The sequence below is a fragment of the Hyperolius riggenbachi genome, chromosome 4, assembly GCF_040937935.1.
Source record: "Hyperolius riggenbachi isolate aHypRig1 chromosome 4, aHypRig1.pri, whole genome shotgun sequence".
NCBI lineage: Eukaryota > Metazoa > Chordata > Amphibia > Anura > Hyperoliidae > Hyperolius > Hyperolius riggenbachi.
The window spans coordinates 405,422,199-405,449,315 of record NC_090649.1 but is presented as its reverse complement, the minus strand read 5'-3'; the positions used below and the strand labels follow the sequence as shown (position 1 = coordinate 405,449,315).

The following is a 27,117-nucleotide window of genomic DNA, read 5'->3' as shown; positions in this document are numbered from 1 at the left end:
GCGTAAGCTCTGGGATAATGGCGCTAACTGAGTTTAAAACGCCACATAATGGCGGAACCCAATGTACCACTTTTTTGGCTGGTAACAGAAAAGCGTTTAGCATTAGCTAAGGGCCAGTTTCCATTAGAGCGAATCTGCATGCAGATTCGCATAGCCAATAATAGTCAATGGCCTGTTTCCACTTGTCCGGAAATCTGTGCTGTGGACTGTGCAGAAAAAAAATCTGCATAGCAGAGCCATCAGAATCCGCACACCGCAAGGCTAGTGTGCGATTAGCATGTAATGTATTTAATAGGAAATTCGCATGCGTTTTTGCTATGCGAATTTTCCATACAAATATACTTACAAAAATAAACGAAAACGCATGCAAATTCGCACAAAGTCACATACAAACGCATACAAATTTGTTAATGCATTTTCTGCAAAGAAATCGCACTAGTGGAAATGGGCCCTAAAAGAGCTGCTGCCAGTCGTCCTGCAGAAGTTCGTATGAACCAGTCCTTAGGGCTCTTTTACACTATCACCTAATGCAAACTATTGCGATTTTTCATCAACTGTGATTATGTGTTTATCATTAAACACTTAAAATCGCTCCAAAAAGCAATTGAGTGTCACAAAAAAAATGAATCGCGAAAATACTTTCCGCAAGCCCTATTTAAAGTAGAAACTCTAGCGATTTAAAAATTGCTAGCGTTTTAAGATTTGGATCAAAACGCGCTTAGGGCTCTATTCATAAAAGGTTACCGCAAGTTTTCCACTCAAAACAGCGGATTTTCCCGCCTATTTAGCAAAGTGGGCATTCATAAAAGCTGTTCTCGCATGAAAATCTACAATCCCCCAGCAGAGCGAGAAATTTCCGCCCTCTCCAGTGTTTTTCTAGATTTATCTAGAAAAAAGTAACAAAATGGCCATTCATAAAGTTTAGAGGAAGCGGTATGTGGACGGGAAATACCGCTTCCTCTGATTTTGCGGATTACATACAAGTGAATGGGACAGACCTCCCAGAGAGGGCAGTGCACGGAGGGACTCTGCCGGCTGAAGTGTTTCCGCATGCCTTCCGACAGCTTACCGCCAGCTTTCAGCGGGAGATCTCCGCACTTGCATCGCAGTTGGCAAGATTTTTTTGAATGACCACCCAGAAGTGTAAAATACCGCTGTGGTATTTTCCCTCCAGGAGTTTTTTCGCCACAACTTTTTTATGAATAGAGCCCATAGTGGGTCCTTAGACATCAAACTTAGATACATTTTTTACACATGTAACAAACAAACCGAAAGATAAGTCTGAAGTGCCATCCACGGTCGTGTTACTTGAGATATAGTAGACGTTGCCTTTTTTTTTATTGTATTCTCTGAACTATGGAAATGCAGAACAGTGGCTTTACTAACACAACCAAACATCAATCTGCAACTGATAAGTTGGCATTTTATTAACAGAGAAAAATATTTCTTTGGAGAATCTGGCCCCTGGTAATCCGATTACAGTCAGTGGTTACAGAGCAGAGCTATATATGTACTGTGAGGAATTTCATATTTTGCCACAAATTTTACTCAGAACACCACTTCTGTAATACTATCGTGTAACATGACCAAGCATGACTCTGCACTTTCCCACACTACTACAGAAAACACAACTACATGTGACTGAGTCACTTCACACCCTGCTCTCTGTGAGCCTTCAGGGGAGGGAGTGGAACTCTCTGGGAGATGTCAATTCCTAAAGCTGGCCATACACATAGCTTTCCACCCAATGTTCCAAAACGATCGATTCTTCTCTGAAGAATTAAGGAACGATTAAGGAATCACACACACACACAGGCCTGGATTTACCTCACGGGAGCCTATTGGCACAGATGTCCTGGCGCCTTAGACTTTGCCCGCCCTGAACCTACAAACCCCAAACTGCACAGTAAGTGTGCTGGCTGTTCCATCTGTCACTTTTCCCTTACTTCCCTTGCCCATCATAGGTAGCAACAGGCGTCGCTTAGTATTAGGTAGCCAGAGGTACCCTCAGGATTAAGTAGCTACAGGTACCCCCTAGTATTAGGTATCTAGAGGAACCTCAGTATTAATGTAGCTAGAGGTGTCCCTGGCAGAACGGAGATCTTGTCAGTGGAATGCAGAGAGTCGGGTAAGTAACCTTTAATTTACACTGTCATCAGGACTCTGCTAGGTAACGAGGGAGGGAGGCACTCTGGGGAGGGGAGCTAGTCATCCTTCCATCATCAGGCGCCTGTAAGCACATGCCTACAGTGCCTTATGATAAATCCAGCCCTTCAACAGGGAATCAAATGAAAATTCATCAAACTGCAGCATTGCATGGTTGTGCAGTGTAGTGCAGCGCCATGGGCCGTAAAACGTCTGTCGCTTTTGTCCCGCCTGCAATCGACTTAGATTTTGTCCAATCGATACTTTTAGTTTTTGGTCATAAGCGATCGAACTTTGATTATATTGGACATTTTAAAGTGTACCTGAGACTGGGATAAAACAAAAATGATACATACCTGGGGCTTCTTGCAGCTTTCTTCAGGCTGATGGCTTCCTCACCGTCCTCCCATGCCACCTGGATCCTCCTCTATTCGGCCCGTCAGAACATTCGGGGCCAGATGGAGCATGCACAGTCAGGCTGCCCGCTCCCCCCTCATCACACTCCCGTCAGTGGGAGCATTCTACTCCTGCACAGGTGCAGAACTCTCCCAGCAATGTGAGCATTCGCAAGACTTGGCCGCGCATGTGCAGTACGCCCCGACTAGAATAATTACCGGGCCGAATAGCGGAGGATCCAGGCAGCACAGGATGACGGTGAAGGAGCAATCAGCCTGAGGCCTCTTGCACACTGCAAGCGATTCAGATTCAGATTCCGCTTTTTAATCTGTTTTTACATCCGATTCAGATTCCGATTTGCAGTTTGCTCCTTGCACACTGCAAATTGGAATCTGAATCGGATGTAAAAACTGATTAAAAAGCGGAATCTGAATCGGAATCGCATGCAGTGTGCAAGAGGCCTGAAGGGGGCTATATTTTTTTTTTTTAAGGAAGACACCCGTTGCGCCAGTTTATAGCACCTCAGCTCCTCCTCCGGTTGACCTACTTGCACTTAATACACCAGTCCGTTTTAAACATAAGGCAAGGCCTGTGGGCAGCCCTCCCACATGGTAAAAGTGAAGCTCTGAACGTGGTGCAGAACAAATTGCCATTTATTTTTAGTGCTGCCAGGATGGTGTTGGCCAGGAATTGGAGAAAGCCAAATGTAAACATTGTCAAAAGTCTACAATGAATAACTTCATGTTTCAACAACAAACTACATACAGCAAGCTTGTGGTGTACAGCAGCCCCTTAAACCCCCACGGCAGCTCTGCCAGCAATCTGGCAGATCAAGTCGGCTGAGCACTGCCTGAGAGCACAGTCCTGTTCTCCCCACTTGGCCCTCCCGCTGTGCGATGCTCCTTGTGAACTGCTCCATCAGCTCTCCTCCCTATTGCATAACAACATAATGCATTGCGAGCCTCCAGTCAGACCTGCAATGCTACCCCATCACAGCCAGAAAACGTGCCTCGTATGTGTGTACACAGCTCATGCCAATATTGACCAAAGACAACATAAATCACATCCATGTTTGTGGTCACTTTTGTTGATTAGATTTTTACATCACTTCCATACATTTTAACAATGCAGATACACAAAGCATCTCATATTTGAACTTTTGCTTCTGTATGGACTTGGGTTTTCAGGTCTAGTTCACATTTTATGCCATTGACTTGCCTACAAGGCACTTTACAACCTAGCTCCTTAGCTAGTATTCTCATGTCTTCCTCTTTGGCTGCCTCTTCTCACTCCCACTTACAAGACTTCTCTTAATTCTCTCCCCTGCTCTGGAACACGCTCCCTCACTCACCTATTCAGGCAAGCGTACACTCCTACCTAGGACACTTTGGTCACTGACCATCAATTTTACAATCTCATACACAGCTTCCATTCACCTACTGTCCTAGCCCTGAAACGTTTAGACTGTAAAAACCTTTTGGCCAGAGCTCCCTTCCCCTTTTGTCTCACAATGCTGTGTAATTTGTGTACATATCGCCAACCCATGTATAAAAATCTGTAGTTTATTTGCTTAAGTGCCCATACATCTAGCGATTTTGCTGTACCATCGACCATTTAATTTGATCATTTTATTGAATAGAGAGGAAATCAAGTATTCTCCAGAATTCCCAATTGATGAAAAGTGACTGAAAATGGCTGTAATTGTGGTGAAACCCCTCCCAGTGTGACGTCATGACCATGGCCCAGACAGATTGCAGTCTGTGAATCTCATTGCATTGAAATAACTGCTTACTCCAACTGCCACGCAAGCAATATCTCCCTCTGTGCATTGAACTCTCCGTAACAAACATTCCATATAGATTGCCTAGCAGAACTAAGGATGTCACCACCAGAGATACATTTCAGAAAGTAAACCAGTAGGAGGAAAGATTTTACAATGGGCCTAGCTAAATCTATAAATTAATATTGTAAAAAATAAGCAATTTTATTCATGTTATTTTCACTACAGTTGCTCTAACTGTTGTATTGTTTATTTTGTATTGTTATACCGTGTATTCTGTTGTACAGCGCCACTAAAGGTATTGGCGCTATATAAATCAATAATTTCAGGTGTGCTTTAATCCGCACTGTAGAGTGGTGGAGAGCAGATTAACGCTTTGTTCAGCTATCTGCTAACATTAAAGTGGACCTGAACTCTTAGGCCCAGTGCACACCAAAACCGCTAGCAGATCGTCAAAACGCTAGCGGTTTTTGGAGCAGAGACGATATTTGGCCGGGTGCACACCGAGCGGATTTTGTATGCGATCCGCCGGCCGCATCAGCCAGTGAAAAGTCTTGGCTATTGTATTTCAATGTGTGGTGCACACCGGCGGTTTGAGGTTTTTAGCAAACCGCAAACGTGCAGCAGGAGGCACGTTTGCGGTTTGCTAAAAGCCTCAAACCGCCGGTGTGCACTAGCCCATTGAAATATATTATCCAAGCGGATTTGCAGGTGGATGCGGCTGGCGGATAGCATCCAAATCCGCTCAGTGTGCCCCAGGCCTTACACAGGACAGAAGAAAAACGGAGATAAATGCACCCTGTATGTATTTAGAGAGTAGCATGTCTAATTTCCCCTTATCTGTGACTAATCACAAATTGTAATTTGACGCCTTAGCTATGTCAGCTGCCTGCCGTGGCTGAGAGCTTATTTGTAAACACAGGATGTTAACATGTCTGCTTCCATGAAGCAGGAAGTAGACAAACTGCTGGATTTGTTTCAGTTGTAACTACGGCCCAGTGCACACCAAAAACCTCTAGCAGATCCGCGAAACGCTACAGGTTTTTGAAGCAGATTTTCAAAGAGATTCTCTGCATGTTTAGAAATTTTCCTAACATGCCTAGCATTTTTGGAGCGTTTTTGTGTAGCAGATTACAAATATTGTTACAGTAAAGCTGTTACTGAACAGCTTCTGTAATAAAATCACCTGGAAAACCACTCTGATCTAGCGTTTTTCAGAGCGGTTTTCCACTTTCCTATACTTTAACATTGAGGCAGAAACGCCTCAGAACCCTAAAAAATGCTGCAGCCCCCTAATTTGCGTTTGTGAAAAAAAACAACCTGCTCTGGTGTGCATCATCCCATTTACTTTCATTAGCCAATCGGTTTTCCCCTGCATGCATTTTAAAAACCGCTCCAGAACCGCTCTGGTGTGCACCATCCCAAAGAAATGGTTTTCTCTAACCACTAAAGGACTGCGGTGTTAACACCCCCCCCCCCCCCCAGTGACCAGGCCATTTTTTCATAATTGGGCCACTGCAGCTTTAAGGCCTTGCTGCAGGACCATACAACTCAGCACACAAGTTTTTCTCCCCACCGCGCTCCCCCAGTGTTTATTTTTTTTTTAAATAAATATTTTCTTTTTTTGGGGAGGGGGGGGGGGGGATGTTAAATAAAATACCTTTTTTATTCTTATCCTCCTCCCTGCCTCTGTCAGTCTATCACAGCGGATCTCTCCTGTGTCCCCCAGGGGGATAGCAGTGTCACACGGCTGTCGCCAGTACAGCGCTGCTGTAAGTCGCAGCGCTGTACAGACTTGTTAGTTTTGCCGTCTAACAGTCTCTGAGTGGTGATCGCCGCTGGGAGACTGATGGCGGGGCGGGGCGGAGCTCCGTCATTAATGCGGAGATGCGCGCAATCTCCTGCAAACCTCATTCCCACCAATCGCCGTGGAGTGGTCCTGGGGCTGCCGCACTGCTCATGCCAATCTGCGTGGAGCAGTCAACAAGTGGTTAAAGGTTATTATGCTGTTGCTTATCTTTTAGAGCAGAGAGGAATTTCTGAGTTCAGGTTCCGCTCTTAACAGATGCCTAGTAGAGACCAGGAACATTTCCCAGGAACTAGTGAAATGTGTGGCTGCTTGCACTGTTTTTCACAATGTGAATAAGCCCTAATGTTATCCTGTGTGTGTTGCTTTTGCTTGTGAATGACAGGTTAGAGACCAGAGCTCCATATTAAAGTCATCAGGACCGGTCTTCAGTTTATACATAGGATCTGGACATTACCTGGGCAAACAAGAAAGAATATGGGGAGTATGAAGAGGTACTGTACTTGCAGGCTCTTTGTGAAACAGTATCATATAGGTAGAAAAAAACCACCAAGTTTTGTAAAAAATAATACCTTTTAATGGCTAATAGAGTTAACTGATGCAAACTTTCTGGGATCTAGTCCCCTTCTTCAGGCATATTTCCAGATGTAAGCTGAAGTAAAACATTGATGCAGATAAATGGTAAACACGAAGATGACAGTTGTGCTAGTTACTGTTTATCCGTTAGGTGTCAGGTGATCAGCAGGCTGGAGCCAGTGAGTTAGTGCAACCATACATGAAACCCAGCAGGTTTCTGAAGATCATGAAGCCAAATCAATCAGGTTACATAATCTTCATGATCTTCAGAAACCTGCTGGATTTCATGTATGGTTGCACTAACTCACTGGCTCCAGCCTGCTGATCACCTGACACCTAACGGATAAACAGTAACTAGCACAACTGTCATCTTCGTGTTTACCATTTATCTGCATCAGTGTTTTACTTCAGCTTACATCTGGAAATATGCCTGAAGAAGGGGACTAGATCCCAGAAAGCTTGCATCATTTAACTATTAGCTAGCCATTAAAAGGTATTTTTTACAAAACGTGATTTTTTTTTCTAACTATATAATTTGTTTGGCTAACACGGCACAGAAACTTTTTTGCTACTATCATGAAACAGTATCAGAAGTCAAGCAATGGGAACATTCATAGATTCACTATGAAGAACAAAGAATATGCAGGAAAAAGGTACATGATGTAAAGTTTTCTGGTTATTTCACTGCAACGCACTGTTATTTCACTTCTGGTTAACTGACTTAACAGATGTCGAGAGCAGACAGTGCCCCTGTACACAGCTGACAGGATTGATCTTCTGCGAAAGGATTCCCCCCAGCGTATCACTTTTCAGATCTGTGCAAAAGGCCAAGGGATTGCACATACACAGCAAGTTCTAATGATGGAGGCCTACACCCACCACCTATATGAAGCCTCTTCATAAACACAGGCAGGAACTGCCTAAACAGCTCAACACCGATGCATACAATCATGCACAAGAGAGCCGACATGTTCTTGGTTGCATTATACATGTGTTATGAAGACTCCCTATTCAATAACTAAGGGCTGGTGCACACCAAGAGCACTTCTGAGCGCTTTTTAAACTGCTAGCTCTTCGAAAAACGCTTGGCTAATGATTTGGGGGGGGGGGGGGGGGGGGAGTTGGGGGAAAATCACATCGCTCTAGTGTGATCCACCCCGTGCAATCGCAGGTCCTCCAGCATTTGGGAGGCAAAGCAGCCTCAATGTTGAGTATAGGAAAAGTGAAAAAATCGCTCTATAAAAAAAAAAAAAAAAAATGCTATGAGGGCTTGATCACACTACAAGAGCTAGTGATTTTGAATAACTCTTGTTAATGCTATGGGGGATTTTTTCAATATCACATTGGTCCAGTGCGAACACACACAGGATAACATTAGCAAGAGCTTTTAAAATCACAACTCCGATCTTTATTTAATATATTAAGGACTCCATTTCAGTCTGGGCCTAAAAGCCACTAATAACCCATAATTTATCAGCATAGTCTGCCAACATAACAGAGCTGTGGAGTCGGTACAAAAATCCACCGACTCCTCAGTTTAGGATTCCACCGACTCCGACTCCTCTAATTTGCATATTACAATCTTGTTGATTGAAAGTATGCAACATGAAATTCGCCTCTTAACTCCCAACGCTTAGGAATTTTAAAAGACAACTGAAGTGAGAAGGATATGTAGACTGCAATATTTATTCCCTTTAGTCAGACTAAAACTAGTCCTTGGTAAGAGTACTTGTAAAAAAGGTACAGACCGGAGCAAAGAACATCAGGCCCTAGGCAGTGTAACTGTGGGTACATGTAACAATGATGTGCAGGTACTCTGCAGGAGAATGAGGCGTTTCTTCCTCTATTACACATTCTTCATTTACAATCTGAACATGGATCAGGGCCTAGGCAATGTAACTGTGGGTACATGTAAGAGTGATGTGCAGGAGAATGAGGCGATTCTTCCTCTATTACACATTCTTCATGCACAATATGAACCAGGTTTATGGGTAATAGACGTCACCTCTGTGTTCAATGTGCACAACATTCTCAGTGGATTCCCTGCAGCTCTGTGAAGAGTGCATATGTAGAGTATAGTACTACTGTGTAACAAAGTAAACCTGAGACAGATGAAATTAAAGTTTTATACATACCCGAGGCTTCCTCCAGCCCCCTTCAGGCTAATCAGTCCCTCGCTCTCCTCCTCCACCACCTGGATCTTCTGCTACGAGTCCAGGTACTTGAGCCAGTCTGGCGTAGTGCACATGCAACACTATTGCGCAGGTGCAGAATGCTCCTGGCTGTAGGAGCTGTCCGTGGCCAGACTGCGCTGACTGGCCTAATTACCGGGACTCATAGCAGAAGATCCAAGTGGTGGAGGACAGCGAGGGACTGATTGGCCTGAGGGGGGCTGGAGGAAGCCCCAGGTATGTATTAAAGGGAAGGTTCAGGGAGGGTGGAGAAAAAATAAAAAAATCAATTTCCACTTACCTGGGGCTTCCTCCAGCCCGTGGCAGGCAGAAGGTGCCCTCGCCGCCGCTCCGCAGGCTCCCGGTGGTCTCCGGTGGCCGACCCGACCTGGCCAGGCCGGCTGCCGGGTCGGGCTCTTCAAGTCCTGGTACTTCTGCGTCCCACGCTGGCGCGCTGACATCATCGGACGTCCGCCGGGCTGTACTGCGCATGCGCAGAACTACTGCGCATGCGCAGTACAGCCCGGCGGACGTCCGATGACGTCAGAGCGCCGGCGTGGGACGCAGAAGTACCAGGACTTGGAGCGCAGAAAAGCCCGACCTGGCAGCCGGCCTGGCCAGGTCGGGTCGGCCACCGGGAGCCTGCTGAGCGGCGGCGAGGGCACCTCCTGCCTGCCACGGGCTGGAGGAAGCCCCAGGTAAGTGGAAATTGATTTTTATTTTTTCTCCACCCTCCCTGAACCTTCCCTTTAAACTTTTCTTTTCATCTGTCTCAGGTACCCTTTAATTCGTAGTCACCAAACCAAATTTTAACATATCAAATTATTTGATTTCATGAGCAAAGAGTGCATACATTTGCATAAATCAGCATCAACTCAGAATTATTTCCATCTCATTGACCATCTCTATTAGTGACACGGATACACAGGCTTTAGTCTTATGACTGACTCCACAGCCCTGCAACATAAGTGGCAAAAGGTTTATTTTGAGAATTAGAAGTTATGGGAACAAGTATCTCTTTGTGAAAGTCCTCGTTTACTGAGGTCCAGGTAAATCCAAATGAAAAATTAGCATGTGGTCATCTTTTCCTGTGAGAGTGTCCAGAAGTAATTTACTTTTATTTTTTTTATTAAAATATATAAAATACCAGCAACAAAAGTACAACTATGCCATAGCTTCCAAATGCATTTCATCATTTTGTGTGAATCAAATCAAAGACTATAAACATTGGGGGAAAATCTAAGGTCGAGTTACCCCCAGCCGCTATTCTTCCAAGTCCTCACTGTTCTGCAACAATAACTCAATAATCCAACTGTACAGCCATGCAGGAAGTTCAGGCTGCACCCCTAGAATGTAAACCCCTCCCACGCATGCCCAACAAGTGAGATGGCACCCCAAACACCACCTTCTCTTGTGGGGAAAGTGAGTTTGACAGTTCAGTTTGAACCCAACTCCTGGTTGGTTTTAAAAAAGTTGATCTAAGAGCACCAACTGGAATAAAAAATTGGGAGAGGGGCTACTAGTTCAGAACATACCTAAACACTTACCACTCCCTGTTACTTAAAAATCTATTAGCCCTTCGCACTCTCGCATGCAAATGTTCAAACAAATGCACTCACAGATTCACTCATCCAGGCACAACTGTTATCCCTACAGCTAAGTTAAAAGCCAGGGTTTTAGTTCACAGAAGAATGCATTCTTATGCTTAGTCACCTATACTGCGCAGAAGTACCCAGGTAAACATAGGTGGCCCTGTAACATGCATAGTGTAAACATGCAAACACATTAATTGTATCAAACCTATCAATGGATTAGGAGCACACATCCTGACGTCCTCTCCTGGGACAGACAGTGCATCTTACCAATCGCACACGGGAGCTAACGTTGTGTGTCCATGTGCACCATACACATACACCAGCATGAGCTGTGTGCATGCTGACAAACACATACAGAGGAAGGAGGGAGTGCACTGAATTAGACCCTAGCCACAGGAGTCAGTAACAAGAAAAAAATTGCATTCTTCTGTGAACTAAAACCCTGGCTTTTAACTTAGCTGTAGGGATAACAGTTGTGCCTGGATGAGTGAATCTGTGAGTGCATTTGTTTGAACATTTGCATGCGAGAGTGCGAAGGGTTAATAGATTTTTGCTGTTTTCTAGCTACACCCCCTTCAGCACCTCCCTTTCCTTAAAGCCAGTGGTTACCAATTAAAAACTAAAAAAAGTCAGATACTCACCTAAGGAGAGGGAAGGCTCGGTCCTAATGAGCCTTCCCTCTCCCGATGCCCTCGGTGTTGTGTTGGCTCCCCCGTTCACGTCCGCCACCGCAGGGACTTCGGAGGTCTTCGGGAGCACTCGGGCTTCCGAAGACGGGCCGCTCCATACTACACACGCACGAGTGCGTCATAGAGGGAGCTCGCGCATGCGTAGTATGGAGCGTCCCGTCTTCGGGGGCCCGAGTGCTCCCGAAGGCCTCCGAAAGCTCCCTTCGGTTGCGGAAGTGGCAGTATTTGACCGAACTGGTCGAATACTGCTACGGTGGATCCTGCGCAGGACCGGGCACCGGAAGAGGAGAGGGACGGCTCATTAGGACCGAGCCTTCCCTCTCCTTAGGTGAGTATCTGACTTTTAGTTTTTAATTGGTAAACATTCACTTTAATAACTTATTTAATGTCCTAACTAGAGGCGATGTGTCTGGATATATGTATTTTTTTCTTGTTACTGACCCCTGTGGCTAGGGGCTAATTCAGTGCACTCCCTCCTTCCCCTGTATGTGTTTGTCAGCATGCACACAGCTTATGCTGGTGTATGTGCATGGTGCGCATGGACACAACGTTAGCTCCCTTGTGCGATTGGTAAGATGCACTATCTGTCCCAGGAGAGGACATCAGGATGTGTGCTCCTAATCCATTGATAGGTTTGATGCAATTAATGTTTGCACTATGCATGTTACAGGGCCAGAGTTAGGACACCTATGTTTACCTGGATACTTCTGCGCAGTATAGGTGACTAAGCAGATAAGAATGCATTCTTCTGAGAACTAAAACCCTGGCTTTTATCTTAGCTGTAGGGATAACAGTTGTGCCTGGATGAGAAACTGTGAATGCATTTGTTTGAACTTTTGCATGCGAGAGTGTGAAGGGTTAATAGATTTTTGCTGTTTTCTAGCCACACCCCCTTCAGCACCTCCCTTTCCTTAATAAACGTATTTAATGTCCTAACTAGAGGCGATGTGCCTGGATATATGTATTTTTTTTACTCCCTGTCAGGGATGCTGTCAAAAGTAGATTCGAGTGGCCTAAGCACTCGAACTCGTGATTCAAATGAGCAATAATTAATGCAGGTGTGGAGCGGGACATAAGGGGTTATTTACCCATAAGGCTGCGTGTTCCCTGCGCTCCAAATAGGATCCACACGCGTCCTATTCTTTGCGTTACAAGCCTCGCTGCAGGCACTGTGGGCACTTCCTCCTTCAAGCCGGAAGAAGTGCCTGCAGCGAGGCTTGTAATGCGATGAATAGGACACGTATGGATCCTATTTGGAGCGCAGGGAGCACGCAGCCTTATGGGTAAATAACCCCTTATGTCCCGCTCCTCACCTGCATTAATTATTGCTCATTTGAATCACGAGTTTGAGTGCTTAGGCCACTCGAATCTACTCGTGACAGCATCCCTGCTCCCTGTTACTTAGGGAGTAAAAACCATGGCCTGATCTCGTCACTGGTCGCCAATGAATGGTTTCCCATTTTCAGCCTTTACAGATGATATAATAGAAAAGTAAAAAAGAGTCACATGGGCAGCAAAGTCTGACCAATAGTGTATGACAACATTTAGGGCTCGTTTCCACTTGAGCCGCATGCATCTGAGAGACGCGCAGCGGCACTTCCTGGTCGGGGGGTACTCAGACTAATCCCATCAGCCGTGCCATGCACGGTTATGGGATTTGCAGCCTCCCGCACCATTTCGGATGGAAATGCCGGCTGAATCACTAGCGCAAGTGATTCGGCCAGCTGTGCTATTGTTCCCTATGGCAGAGTTTCCCCTGCTCGATTTGCCTGTGGAGAAACTCTGCGGATTCAGCACAGAAATCGGGCAAGTGGAAACGGGCCCTAAGGGTCTAAAGCAGGGGTAGACAAAATATATATGCTGTAATTCACAAGTCAGTCTCTCCAATCTAGGTGCCAGCAGGAAGTTTTTTGGAGCCAAATAGGACATTCGTGTTATTTCAAGCCATTTTTAGTACTACATGTTTTATATACCAAAGCTTTAACAAACTATACGGTACTTTTAAGTTCAAGCTCTACACCACTTAGGAAACAATTAAACCAACTATTACAGTGCTTACATTTGCTGAATTCAATTACCATTTAAAAACTATCAGCAGCAAAGAAGGCAAAAAAATGAATCTTAGAAGAAAAGGAATTATCGACATAAAAAGCAAAAAGAACACGGATTGTGCCACATATGGGCACTTCAAATGCAATACAACACTGACGAACTTAAATTATTCATGAAATAACATTTTTTTGGGCCATATGTCTTCACAGGAGACTGTTTCTTTGAAGTTTCCATGGATCTCAAGCAAAACACAGAAGGAAGCTCGATTTTGCTGCACAGCAACAAGGATATATATTACAGGAGACTGAGTTATTTTAACACCATTACTAAATCTCCGACTCGAATATTAATGGGAAATACACAGACATTTTCAGGTAGCCAAGCACAAGCCGATAATGGCCCAGAAATCTATTCATGCTCCCCAACTAGGGTGCAGGGTATGCAGAGTAGAGTACTGTATATTACTCGCGTATAAGCCCAATTTTTCTGAGTGCTGAAAAGTTACCCCCTCGGCTTATATGTGAGTCAGTGGAGCAGAACGGATGGTGGAGCAGGTTTTGTTACTGGCAGAGGAGAGTAAGGATTGCACACTAGCGATTCTGCTTTTGCCAGCTGGCTCTCTGCTCTGTCCGTGCCGCACCATTCCATGCAACATGGTGTGCAGAGTGTGCTGCTCAAGACTACCTGTGTTCCCTGGCTTGTGGAGTGGAGCATGCAAGCAATGTGTCAGCGGTGCAATAATCAGGAATTCTTCCTGTGTGGCATTGGCTGTGTCTCATATCCATGACGTCGTCTAGTGGCTTCGTGAGACAGCTGTAGGATCTTGGGGCGCATTTGTTTATGGGAAGAGGGGCTGACTTGTACTGGGGGCACATCTGGCTACTGTGGCAGGGGCTATATTAAGGAGGGGGATTACACACGAGTCAGTCACTTTTTCCTGGTTTCAGAGGGGAAAAAGTGGGTACCTCGGCTTATACACGGGTCGGCTTATATGCGAGTATATACTGTAGATATCAATGCACCATACTCCACTTCATTCCTGTATGTTCTGAACGATAAAAACGTATCGAAACAGACAATAATACGAGAAATACATTATACTAAATTTGAATTTATTAGCACTGCAAGTTTTGTGCGTTGCATGTCTGCACTATTTTGGATATATGGATATATTGATATTACTGATGAATAAAAGCTGAAGAGGAAGGAAACTTGGGCTGTAAAGGCCCCACGTGTCCTGAAGAGGCGTGAACCTCACGCGAAACAGCTGTAGACAGTAGGGGCGGTCTGCTGTATCTGTTGCTTTGTGGCCTAAATAAAAAGAAGCGTTCCTGTGGAGTGCCAGAGTCCGCGCTTTTCTTTCAGTTTATTGGGCTTTAAATCCAATGATATCCTAAAAGTTAAGCACCACCTCTTTCGAGACAATACTCCCAACGTCACCAATTTTCTGGAATTAACACAGCCTTTTATTTTATTTCTCGTAACCGTCCTTTACTATATAGTATGAAAGTCCGCAATAGTGCAGTAGTGAATAGTGTATTTAAGAGACAAGTGGCATTCACTGTCTGGTCGCCCAACAAAATGCACAAAACCGCTTCAAAATCAAAAACGAACCCATTGCAACACAAGGCACCCAATCACCCAAATAAGTCAGTATGAACACAAAACAAAAGTATGGCCAATATGTGCATTTAAAACCAGCACTAAAACTTAGTCATCATATAGCCCTCATCAGCAGTTACTGAAAATGTCTACATTCTATCAGGGCTGTGGAGTCGGTCCAAAAATCCACCGACTCCGACTCCTCAGTTTAGGATTCCACTGACTCCGACTCCGACTCCTCTAATTTGCATATTACAATTTTGTTGATTAAAAGTATGTAACATGAAATTCGTCTCTTAACTGCCAACGCTTAGGAATTTTACAAGACAACTGAAGTGAGAAGGATATGTAGACTACTATATTTATTCCCTTTAGACTAAAACTAGTCCTTGGTAAGAGTACTTGTAAAAGGTACAAACCGGAACAAAGAACATCTATCAGGCCCTAGGCAATGTAAGTGTGGGTACATGTAAGAATGATGTGCAGGTACTCTGCAGGGGAATGAGGAGATTGTAAACAGACAACACCTCTGTGTTCAATGTGCACAGCATTCTCAGTGGATTCCCTGTAGCTCTGTGGGGAGTGCATATGTAGAGTATAGTACTACTGTGTAACAAAGTAAACCTGAGACAGATGAAATTAAAGTTTTATACATACCTGGGGCTTCCTCCAGCTGCCTTCAGGATAATCAGTCCCTCGTTGTCCTCCTCCACCACCTGGATCTTCTGCTATGAGTCCAGGTACTTGAGCCAGTCAGGCGTAGTGCGCATGCACACACTCCGCCGCCAGGAGCATACTACACCTGTGCAGCACTATTGCGCAGGTGCAGAATGCTCCTGGCTGTGGGAGCGGCATGCGGCCGGACAGCGCTGACTGGCTGAATTACCAGGACTCATAGCAGAAGATCCGGGTGGTGGAGGACAGCGAGGCACAGATTAGCCTGAAGGGGGCTGGAGGAAGCCCCAGGTATGTATAAAACTTTACTTTTCATCCGTCTCAGTTACCCTTTAATTTGTAGTCACCAAACCAAATTTTAATAACATCAAATTATTTGATTTCATCAGCAAAGGGAGTGCATACATTTGCATAAATCAGCATCAATGCAGAATTATTTCCATCTCGTTGACCATCTCTATTAGTGACACAGCTACACATCAGGCTTTATTCTTACAGCATAGATGTTATTTAGTATATATAAGAGATTCCTGTGTACACATCATATATACAGTCACAATCAGATATGTATATCTGACCTTAAAAATACGGGGACTGCTTTATTGAAGCAGCACAAGTAACTAATTTTGATTGGTTTGTTTTATTTTTGTGGACTAAGCATAGCTATTACTGTATATATACACATTATTTTTAATGACTATTATCTGAGACATAGAACATTTTATCATATTTTCTATTTTAATTACAGTTACAAATTCATTAGGAGTCGGAGTCGGTGCATTTTTTCCCGACTCCGACTCCAGGCACCCAAAATTGCCCGACTCCACGACTCCGACTCCACAGCCCTGCATTCTATGCAGTGTTCTCCCCAGAAATGTTTTCCAGCCGGGTGGCATGAAAAAGTAGCCGGGAGGGGCAAGATGAGAATGCAGGGCCAGTGCTTCTGTGAGCAACTCTGCTTACAGCATAGAAGATGTGCCAATGACAGCCGGGTGGTCACCAAAACTAGCTGGGTGGAGCACCCGGCTAAAAGAGCCTGGGGAGAACACTGCTATGTCCTAAATAGCTTTTCTTTTTAGACCCCACATCCACTGGCTACATTTGGGTTGCATTTCCGTGGCATTTGCATTTTGAAAAATGCATTATTTTTCACTTGAATGAGAAGCAGGGCTGTGGAGTCAAGGAGTCAGAGCAATTTTAGGTACCTGGAGTAAGGTTTTAAACTGAGAAATCGGATGATTATTGTAAACCAAAAGCAACTTTTGTATACTGGGACAACTACTGGTACTATACAGACTCCCAGTATGGCAATTGCAGCAGTCATGTGCCTGTGCCATGCCTCGTATGCATTCACGTCGGCGAGCACGTCCTGCGCAGGCGCAGTAAGAGCACCTGAACGACTGTTCCCTCAACAGTGATGCAGTTGGGGAACTGAGGTTCAGTTCGACACACCGCGAGCACAGCATGGCTGCAGGGGGCTGGACGAAGCCCCAGGAAAGTGAAACTGTCAGTTAAGGTTTACTCACTTGGGTTACATAATGAGATGCTGATTTTAAGCACTAGAGCATGTTATTTTGAAGATCTTTTAGATCCACACACAAAGGGCTGGTTCAGACAGTGTTAACCAGCTGCTTGGCATCTCGCTCAAATGCCTTTTTTTCAAGCATGCAAAAAAAAAAGCCTTTGGCTACCTTTAATGTCGCTTTCGTTGGTTGCTTCGCATGTCATAACGCAGGAGCTCCACGGTTACCGATTCACGACACTGCAGGTTGCATCCAGGAAAACACCAGGTGGGAAATGACGGGATAGAGCACGGCATTTGTGCTGACAGTACCAAGTGCTATTGACTTGAATGGACAGTGCTTAAACGAGTGTCCCGTGGCCGTTGTTTAATGCCGTCCAGACATCCGTGTGAACCGGCCCTAAGCGTTCAGCTTCCTCAGGAAGTATTTATTGAAAATAAGGTGCTTCTACAGCTGCAAAGCTATAGAGGAGAGTCAGGGTGAAGCAGCAGATGGAGCTCGCATGTCAGCGGACAACAACAGTAACCAATACTTAATGGTCATAAACACACAATTTGTAATCCATCCAAAGTTGAGGAAAAACAAAAAACAAAACCAAGCATAAAAAAGTAAGTTAGGCAGAAGAAACCATAAGATCAGAGTCACATAATAAGGACAAAGTATGTGAAGCTCACCAGACCACTAGTGATATTTGATGGAAGAGCTGGAGCCGGTTTGTCCTGCTCTGCCAGTAATTCCTCGAGTACATTACAGCACTCATCTCAATATTTTACTAAAGTGGATACTAGCCCTGTAATGTGAGAGGCAGAACACAGCTCCCAAACACTGAATACGTCCTCTGGTGGCTGTGGTCTTCAGAAGTGCCTTATCTTTATGCTCATCATGCTTTTAAGCTGAATCTACACAATACCATTCTTTGTGCAATTCGATTACGATTCTATTTACAATCCGATTAAAACCGACATGTCCGATCGGGATTCGATTCAATTCGATTTGCCATTGCAAAACAATGGCAAATCGAATTGAATCGAACTACTACTATCATCATTCTTAAAGCGAATCAGAGATGAAAAACTAACTATAACAAGTAACTTGTCTATATACCTTATCTAAAGTTTAGATAGTTTACACAGCAAATCTAGCTGCAAACAGCTTTAATAGAATATGATTATTTCTTCCTGTGATACAATGACAGCAGCCATGTTGTTTGTAAACATTACACAGAGGCAGGCTTATTTGCATCTTGAGAGAAAAAAAAAAATAAAAAAAAAAAAAAATAATCCCCCATCCTCCTCCCCACTGCCACTGAAATCTCTGCTTAGTAATACCTTCCCCCTCCTGCCCAGACTGAGCTCCCATGAGCACTTGCTACTGCCAAGGCTATCTGAAAAACTGTGGGCGAGGCTTGTTTAGGTTATAAGGAATAAGAGTATTAAAACAAAAACGTATTTGGCTTGAGAAATGCCCTATAAACAATAGGAAAGGAACACAATTATGCAATGAGTAAAAGTTCATCTCGGATCCACTTTAAGGCTCATGCACGTCTATTTTAATGCACAACATGACCAAACGTATAACAAGTTGTTTACATGACAAATACGTAGACACACGACAACTAACAACCAACTCACTATGCTATGCTCACTATGCTATAATACTATGCATTAAGGCCTCATTCACAGTGGGATGTTGCATTGTAATGTGACATTAAAGTCACAACGCAGCATTACAACGCAAATAAAAAACTACGTTACCATTGCATACAGTAGGTACAGTAAAGCATACAGGAAATGACAAGTATGCTTTTTTGTAGCTGGTAACATGTGTGTTTAGAGGTAACGCACTGCAAGTAGTGAGTTACCATAACGCTACACGTTACAATGCGACACTAAAGTCGCAATGTGAGCATCTCATAGGATTAGCATTGCAGTGCTGTAAGCTGCATTATAAGAGTTTATAACGCAGCTCCACAACATCCCACTGTGAACAAGGCCTCAAACTAAATGACAAACTGCACAACATGTCCGCATTCAAAACCAATTGTTTAAAGACTTGAACACATGTTCCCACCTGCATGATAGTTGGGCAGATTGATCCACCGGTTGGATCTGAAACAACCTGTTATCAGTTAGTCATCTGGTTGTTTGACTGCCGTACACACAACCAACTATCTTCCAACAGATCAAGTTTGGAAGATAGTTGGACAGATTGTGTATGAGCCTTCAGACAACTAGCTGAAATTATTTGTACAATACAAATAGAAAAAAAATGCTGTCTTCCTAGCTACTACTTTTCTTAAGTAGTTGACATTTTTACAATGCAAAGAAAAAAAAAACAAGCTTTAAAGGGAACCTAAACTGATATGGACTTTTCCTTTTAAAAATACCAGTTCCCTGACGCTCCTGCTGATCCTGTGTCTCTCATGGATAATGACATTACGCCCATGTGAGATCAGCATTGCTCACAGCTGTTGGTATTCACCTTATAAAACAATACGGGATACCTGCACACATCCACAGACTAACAAACCAGAACACAGCTAAGGATTGTAGCTCTTCACAGCTGGGACATCACCCAGAAATGAAAGCACCTTTGTTCTAGTCTAAGAGAACCACCCTGTAGGCAGCTTACTGGATGGAATTTCAAGCAGTAAAACGCCCAAATGGGTCTCTGATCAGGCGCTGCACAACATTAAGTAAATAAGCACACGTTAGAAGTGATCCATGTTCGGAAAGGGGTTGCAGTCACACAGGAGGGACACGGACACCGTGCTGGAGATGCAAAGGCTCAGACTTTCCAGCGTATTACATCTCAGGGTTCCCCCACACTCTTCTCAAGTATCTTTCTCAGGCCGACATATCTGCAACATGTGTTCCAGGCTCAGGGGAGATTCTCTGGACATGCTGTAATGTCTCAGCTTTAAAGGTGCAGCAACTTTAAAAAGAAAGCCACTTCTGGTGGCAAATGTCATTTTTCTATATCTGGAGGATTCACGGGTGTGGGGTGAATACCTGCAATGTACGTGGGCTGTCTGCAGGCTAGTGACAGGAGCTACCATGGGTTGCAAATAAAAGGAAAGTTCCTCCCCGGCAAATGGCAGAACTGCCAGAATAACTAGTCAGACTTAAAGAACAACTTAAGTGAGAAGAACAGCGACAAAGTTCATCTTGTGCAAAACACAACATTAAAAATGATACTTCTCATGTGCAGAGTGGAGGGGATGTGGGATTAGTAGTGGGTGCCACTTGGTGCGCAGCCTGATAACCATTTCGCTTCAATATCTTCCTCCGAGGCTTGGATGTGCACATCCCCTCCAAACGATAAAATTATCTTTAATGTTACATGCTTTGCACAAGATTAACTTTTTTTTTTTAACAAGAATTGTATATGTAAGTGCATCAGCAATAACCCACCGTTAGCAGTACCGAGCTCTTTCATCGTGTCTCTTTGTTGTTGCAATACAATGGCCTCAATTCACTAAGCTTATCTCCTGTCTTTAATAAAGTTTCTACAGTGATCACCATTTTACCTCAGGCAAACCTGAAGTTAACTCTTCTGTGTTTAAAGGGGCCCATACACTCAGCCGATTTTCTGGCCGACCGATCGATCCATCGTTTGCAAATCAGTTGGCCAATCGACCGATCGATGGCCGATTTCGATGGATTTCCATCGAACTGGCAGGGTGGAAAATTTAGGTCGATCTGATGAGATTGCTTATCAGTTTGCATTGGCCTTAATGGAAATCTGATGGCAAAAAAATGCCATCAGATCGAATTTCAATAGATTTCAAACAAATCTATTGGAATTCTATCCTGGTAAAGAATGTTCTAAAAACGCATCAGATAGATCATCAGATGCATTTCTTATCTATTTGCTGCCAATCTGACGAGTGGATGGGCGGGCACCTTAAGGATTGAAGAGAGATCCCACCTTAATTTAAAGAGAACCTGTAACAAAAAAAAAAAGTTCCCCTGGGGGTACTCATTCCGGGAAAGGGAAGCCTCAGGGTCCCAATGAGGCTTCCCCCACCCCTGTAGCATCAGGCAGTCCAGCGCTGGCTCCCCCGAAGTGTCCCGGAATCCTCCCTTGATAAGCGCTGATTTATTTAAATTTCCTGGCCCCAGCCGCTAGGCGAAAATAACAGATCTCCGTCGGGTCCGTTCTACTGCGCAGGCGACTTGCACCTGCGCAGTAGAGCAGCCCGACAGTGAACGGCTATTTCCACCTATCTCCGAGGCGGAGAGCTTATTCTGCGCCTGCGCTGAAGCCGGAAAGGTAAATATTTTTTGCCGCCGCCTTGGGACCGAGAAGGACGGGGAAAGCCTCAATAGGATCTGGAGGCTTCTCCCACCCGAGGTGAGTACCACCCAAGGGAGGTTTTTAAAGTTACAGGTTTTCTTTAAAATAACTCCAGAATTCTAAAGTTAAAGACAGGCTGTTAATTACCTGTATGTGAAAATAACTACAGAGGAGGAAACTTAAAGGAGTTATCGGGCTAAAATTAAAATAAGCGCTACTTACCCGGGGCTTCCTCCAGCCCCAAGCTCCCAGCATGTCCCTCGCCGCAGCTCCCTTTTCACAAGGACCGGACTGCGCATGCACTCCGGTCCACGTGGTGGTGATTGACAGCGCTGCTTGTGCAGGCGCCGTACAGGCCGACCTGGAGGTCGGCCTGACGTCATCGCTGGGGCCCGGGAGGGAGCTGCGGCGAGGGACATGCTGGGAGCTTGGGGCTGAAGGAAGCCCCGGGTAAGTAGCGCTTATTTTAATTTTAGCCCGATAACTCCTTTAAGGACTGAAGTGATAAGATGACTCAAGTTTTCTCTTGCCTTATCTCCAGCTTGATTTTAGTGAATTGAGGCCGATAAGGCAAGAGAAAAAAACCTTACCTCCACACAGTGAGAGAGTTCTCTTATCTCTCCATTCCTTAAAGGGGCCCATACACTCAGCTGATTTTCAGCCGATCAATCGCAAATCGATTGCCCGATCGATTTGCGGCCAATTTTGATCGATTTCAATCGATCTGACAGGATGGAAAATCTGGGTGGATCTGTTGAGATGGCTTATTTTGCATTGGACCTAATGGAAATCTGATGGCAAACAAATGCCATCAGATCGATTTTCAATAGATTTCTATACTGAAATCTATTGGCAATCTGTTCCTAGTAAAAAAAATGTTCCTAAACACATCAGATAGATCAACGATCTATCTGATGATCTATCTGCTGCTAATCTAACGAGTGTATGGCCACCTCAAGTTACCTCCTCTGTAGTTATTTTCAGAATTCTGGAGTTATTTTAAGGATTGAAGAGTTAACTTTAGAGATCTTAACTTAAACACAGAAGACGTAAAAGGGAAAGAGGCGCCCTGGTGTAATAAAAGCATCTAAAATCAGCTTAAAATCGAAAAGTGATATGAGGTAGCTTACCTCAATGACGAAACCTCTGTAATTAATACAAGGGATTTTTATTAGCACAGGCAACGCGTTTCGTGGGTCTCGGCCCGCTTCATCAGGCCAGTAAAAGTGCCAAATAGAAAATATCATCTAGCATAGGTTTCGTCATTGAGGTAAGCTACCTCATATCACTTTGATTTTAAGCTGATTTTAGATGCTTTTATTACATCAGGGCGCCTCTTTCCCTTTTACGTGCTAAGTATACCCCCGAACACATCCTGTCCGAGGGGAGGTGGCAGACCACCAGTGGAGTCCCCACAGTGGACTCTGTCCCCCTTTTTCCACTAAGAGAGCGACCATCCTTCCAGTTCTGTCTAGGACCACCCCGAGTGGAGTCGGATTTATTGTCTCCACCTGCTTCCTGTGGTTGGTTGCCCCCAGCAACCTCCCTTTGTGAGTAGTGCTTCTAATTTATTTTCTTTTATTGTGGTCATTGACATATTGCACTACTGGGCTCCCGTTTTTTGTCTCCTGTGACTTTCTACAGGGTGTTCATCCACCCATACCACAATTGCTAAACACAGAAGAGTTAACTTTAGGTTTGCCTGAGATAAAAATGTTTCCTGAATACTACATGCCTTATTACCTTGGTGATAACTCTAGAAACGTTATTAACGACAAGAGATAAGCTTAGTGAATTGAGGCCATTGTCTTGGCTCTGAGCACGCTGATAGGCTGCACATCGCAATCAGAGTCGTCCTCTCCACATTTGTTTGCCTCTGAGTGCTAAACCACTATACTCTGTTGCTGTTAAATGAGAACATGGAGGTTGCCATACCGATTTCCTTTTTAAGCCCAATCTACACGATACGATTCCTTGTACAATTCGATTACGATTCTATTTACGATCCGATTAAATCAGACATGTCCGATCGGGATTCGGACATGTTGGATTTAATCGGATCGTAAATAGAAACGAAATCGAATCGCACAAAGAATCGTATCGTGTAGATTGGACTTAACTAATTGAGGACCACAGTGGTGAACCCACCTAAAGACCGGGCTCTTTTTTTCATTATTGGCCACTGCAGCTTTAAGGCCAAGCTGCAGGGCCGCACAACAGCACACGAGTGATCAGATCTGACCAGGGCTGTGGAGTCGGAGTTGAGGAGTCGGATCAATTTTTGGTACCTGGAGTTGGATGATTTTTTTAAACCAAATCCATAGCCTTTGTAAAGGTTAGACTAAGGAGTTGGATTAATTTTGGATACCTGGAGTCAGTGGTTTCATAAAGTGAGTCGGAGGATACTGACTCCACAGCCTTGGATCTGACAATAATGCTGGAACAAACACCTGATCTGCTGCATGCTTTTTCAGGGTCTATGGCTAAAAGGTTTAGAGGAAGAGGATCAACAGGATAGCCATACAACAGGTATTACATAAAAGGAAATAAATATGGCAGCCTCCATATCCCTCTCATTACAGTTGTACTTTAAAACTTGTTATGTAGCTGAACTGGAAGATGAATGTTTGTGTGAAATACTCCAGGCTATTTAAGGAAGGGAGTGGTAGCGATAAACCAGAGTGCAATTTCAGATGGAAACCATAATTATGAAGATCAGGGGGAGGGGATAGAACTAGAAGCTGCTGCAATGTAATCAACAAAGGGAAAGATAATTTAGGCTCAGTGCAGTAAGATATACAGCCATAGCACAATACTCCATAGCAGAGAAGAAACATTATGAATCTTTGTTCCTTTGCCCCTGCTTTCCAGTGTACTAAAGGAAACCTCTACTGCCATGTGATGTATGGTAGCATTGCTCAGTAGGGTTCATACAGGTTACACTAGAGGTACACATATACAGTTAGTGTTTCCAGACAGGATCGAGCTTGATACTGCAGATGGCACTGTGGGGAATAAGCGCTGTACAGACATCACTACGAGGAATGGAGGAGGGATAATGTTGGGGCAAACCATGGTGCAGCTTCCAGCAGTTGTGTAATACTGCACACCAGGGTCATAAATCTCTTAAAGGGATACTGTAGGGGGGGGGGGGGGGAGGGTCGGTGGAAAATGAGCTGAACTTACCCAGGGGCTTCTAATGGTCCCCCGCAGACATCCTGTGTTGGCGCAGCCACTCACCGATGCTCCGGCCCCGCCTCCAGTTCACTTCTGGAATTTCTGACTTTAAAGTCAGAAAACCACTGCGCCTGCGTTGCCGTGTCCTCGCTCCCGCTGATGTCACCAGGAGTGTACTGCGCAGACACAGACCATACTGGGCCTGCGCTGTGCGCTCTTGACGACATCAGCGTGATCGAGGACACGGCAATGCAGGCGCAGTGGTTTTCAGACTTTAGTCTGAAATTCCAGAAGTGAACCGAAGGCGTGGCCGGAGCATCGGTGAGTGGCTGCGCCAACACAGGATGTCTTCGGGGGACCGTTAGAAGCCCCGGGTAAGTTCAACTCATTTTCCCCTGACCCCCCTAATGTATCCCTTTAAAGAGACACTGAAGCGAAAAAAAATGATGATATTATGATTTGTATGTGTAGCACAGCTAAGAAATAAAACATTAAGATCAGATACATCAGTGTAATTGTTTCCAGTACAGGAAGAGTTGAGAAACTCCAGTTATCTCTATGCAAACAAGCCATTAAGCTCTCCGACTAAGTTAGTCGTGGAGAGGGCTGTTATCTGACTATTATCTCAACTGTTCCTGGACTATTTACTTTTCCTCTGCTAGAGGAGAGGTCATTACTTCACAGACTGCTCTGAAAGACTCATTTTGAATGCTGAGTGTTGTGTAATCTGCACATATTATAGAATGATGCAATGTTATAAAAAAACACTATATACCTGAAAATAAGAAGTATGAGAATATTTTCTTTGCTGCTAATCTTCTAGTAATTATATATAGTACACAACCAATTCACTATATCATTTTTCGCTTCAGTGTCTCTTTAAGGGACGACATCCCAGTCCATTCATGAGTGTTGTCCCCTGCTTCTCTTCCTGGGATGAACCTACCTGGTCTGTATGGATGAAAGGGAACACGAAGTGAGAGGAATACAGAAGCTGCTATCTTCATTCTCTAACAATGCCAGTTCCCTGACCTCTGTGCTGATGCTCTGCCTAAGTTCAGCATGGCAGCCAAGCAATGGCCATTGATTATGTGGGAATAAAAATTGCAGCCTCTGTATTCCATTTACTTAAGGTTTCCTTTAAATTGTTAAGGAAAGGGGCAAGAGTCTGTTGGTCAAGCTTTTCACAGAAAATAACATTGTATCTTGATTTAAATAGTGATATCAGACAATAGCCTTGGCATAGCCTATTTAAGCATAGCTGGAATGTGATACTCAAACTCAAATTGGTGCTCGGAGTTTGGGGTTGGGGGGAGGGGATGGAAGAAGAAGGAGTTGGACATGGAAGTCTGTCTCTAATATAGTGCAAGACAGTGTTCTACCTTAGAATTTTTTCCATCTGGGTGGCATGAAATAAGTAGTCTGATGGAGCGCAATGGGAAAATGCAAGTTCTCTAGAACTCTGCTTCAGCATAGGAGGGGGATGAGGAGGCAAGCCAATGATGGCCAAGTGCTCACCAAAACTAAGGAGTACCTAGCTAAAAAGCTTGAGGAAAACATGGACATAAAAAAAAAACTTTTAGGCCTCATTCAGACTATACGCGCTGCTGTGAGAGTATAGTGTGCGACACACAGGAACGGTAGACGGGCATAGACAGCCCTTTAACCGTTCTATCATATGCGCTGCGCAGCAATGCAAAGCGCAATCGCACTGCTGCATGCATTTTTCAGGAATCGCAGCGCTGACCCATTCACTACAGTGAATGGGATCAGCCGCGCATAGTGCAGATGGCGTGTGATAGTACGCGTTACATTCCGATCGCACGTCCATCTCCGCTAATTGATGTGAATGAGGCCTAAATAGTAGCGTTTAAACATTTTTATACTTAGTGCAACACTGTCATACATTACAATCACATGACCACAAATTAAAAATGAATGTCAAGCCTGAATTCACATGAACAGTTTTCTAATGACGTGTTTCACAGTTCAAGACTGCTTCTTCAGATGCCAATAATACATATCATGTCGTGCTTCAATTTGAAATTCAGACATTTGAAGCGTTATATAGGACCTGTCCTGTAAGGGACATAAGCCGTTACCTCCAGGTAATCTGCCCAGGGGTGTGTACTTAACATTGGCACTCCAGGAATGCTGGGAAGACCAGAGGAGTGCAAAATGCAATCATAGCAAATGAGCTTTTCGTTTTTTATTGCAAAGAGTCTTATGCTGTATACACACCATGCGTTTCCGCGTCGAATGCGTCCGTCGATACGCGTCGATTCGATCATTTCCGAGCATTTCCGAACGCATTTCGATGATTTTTAGGTCGAATGCCATGTAAAGTATGGCAAATCGACCTAACGATCCATCGAAACTTGAATCGGACATGTCGGAAATAATCGAATCGATGTGCATCGACGGACGCATCGAACGCGGAAACGCATGGTGTGTATCCAGCATTAAGCTTTGGCAACAAGCTGTCAAGTGAGTCCTTAAAAGGACGGGACCAACTGTGATGCCTACTGAAGTCACACCTCCCTGGTGACTGACAACCGAGTGGTTTCGGCAGAAAATACAACTAGTGCTGCTCTTTCACACATCACAGCCATGAACAGGCAAGCTGCCCT

General features: G+C 44.4%; 1 protein-coding gene across 3 annotated transcripts in view; it reads right to left on the bottom strand.

The window, feature by feature from the left end:
- Window positions 1-27,117, bottom strand: part of PPP3R1 (protein phosphatase 3 regulatory subunit B, alpha) — a 108,737-nt gene that overhangs the window by 47,794 nt on the left and 33,826 nt on the right. Inside the window, exon 1 of one of the 3 annotated variants that reach the window (XM_068232312.1) lies at window positions 6,701-6,835. The exons of the other annotated variants lie outside the window; for them this stretch is intronic. The gene's annotated coding sequence lies outside the window, so the exon portion shown is untranslated. Of the gene's footprint in view, window positions 1-6,700; window positions 6,836-27,117 lie in introns of those variants that run through there. 3 annotated transcript variants of the gene reach the window in all.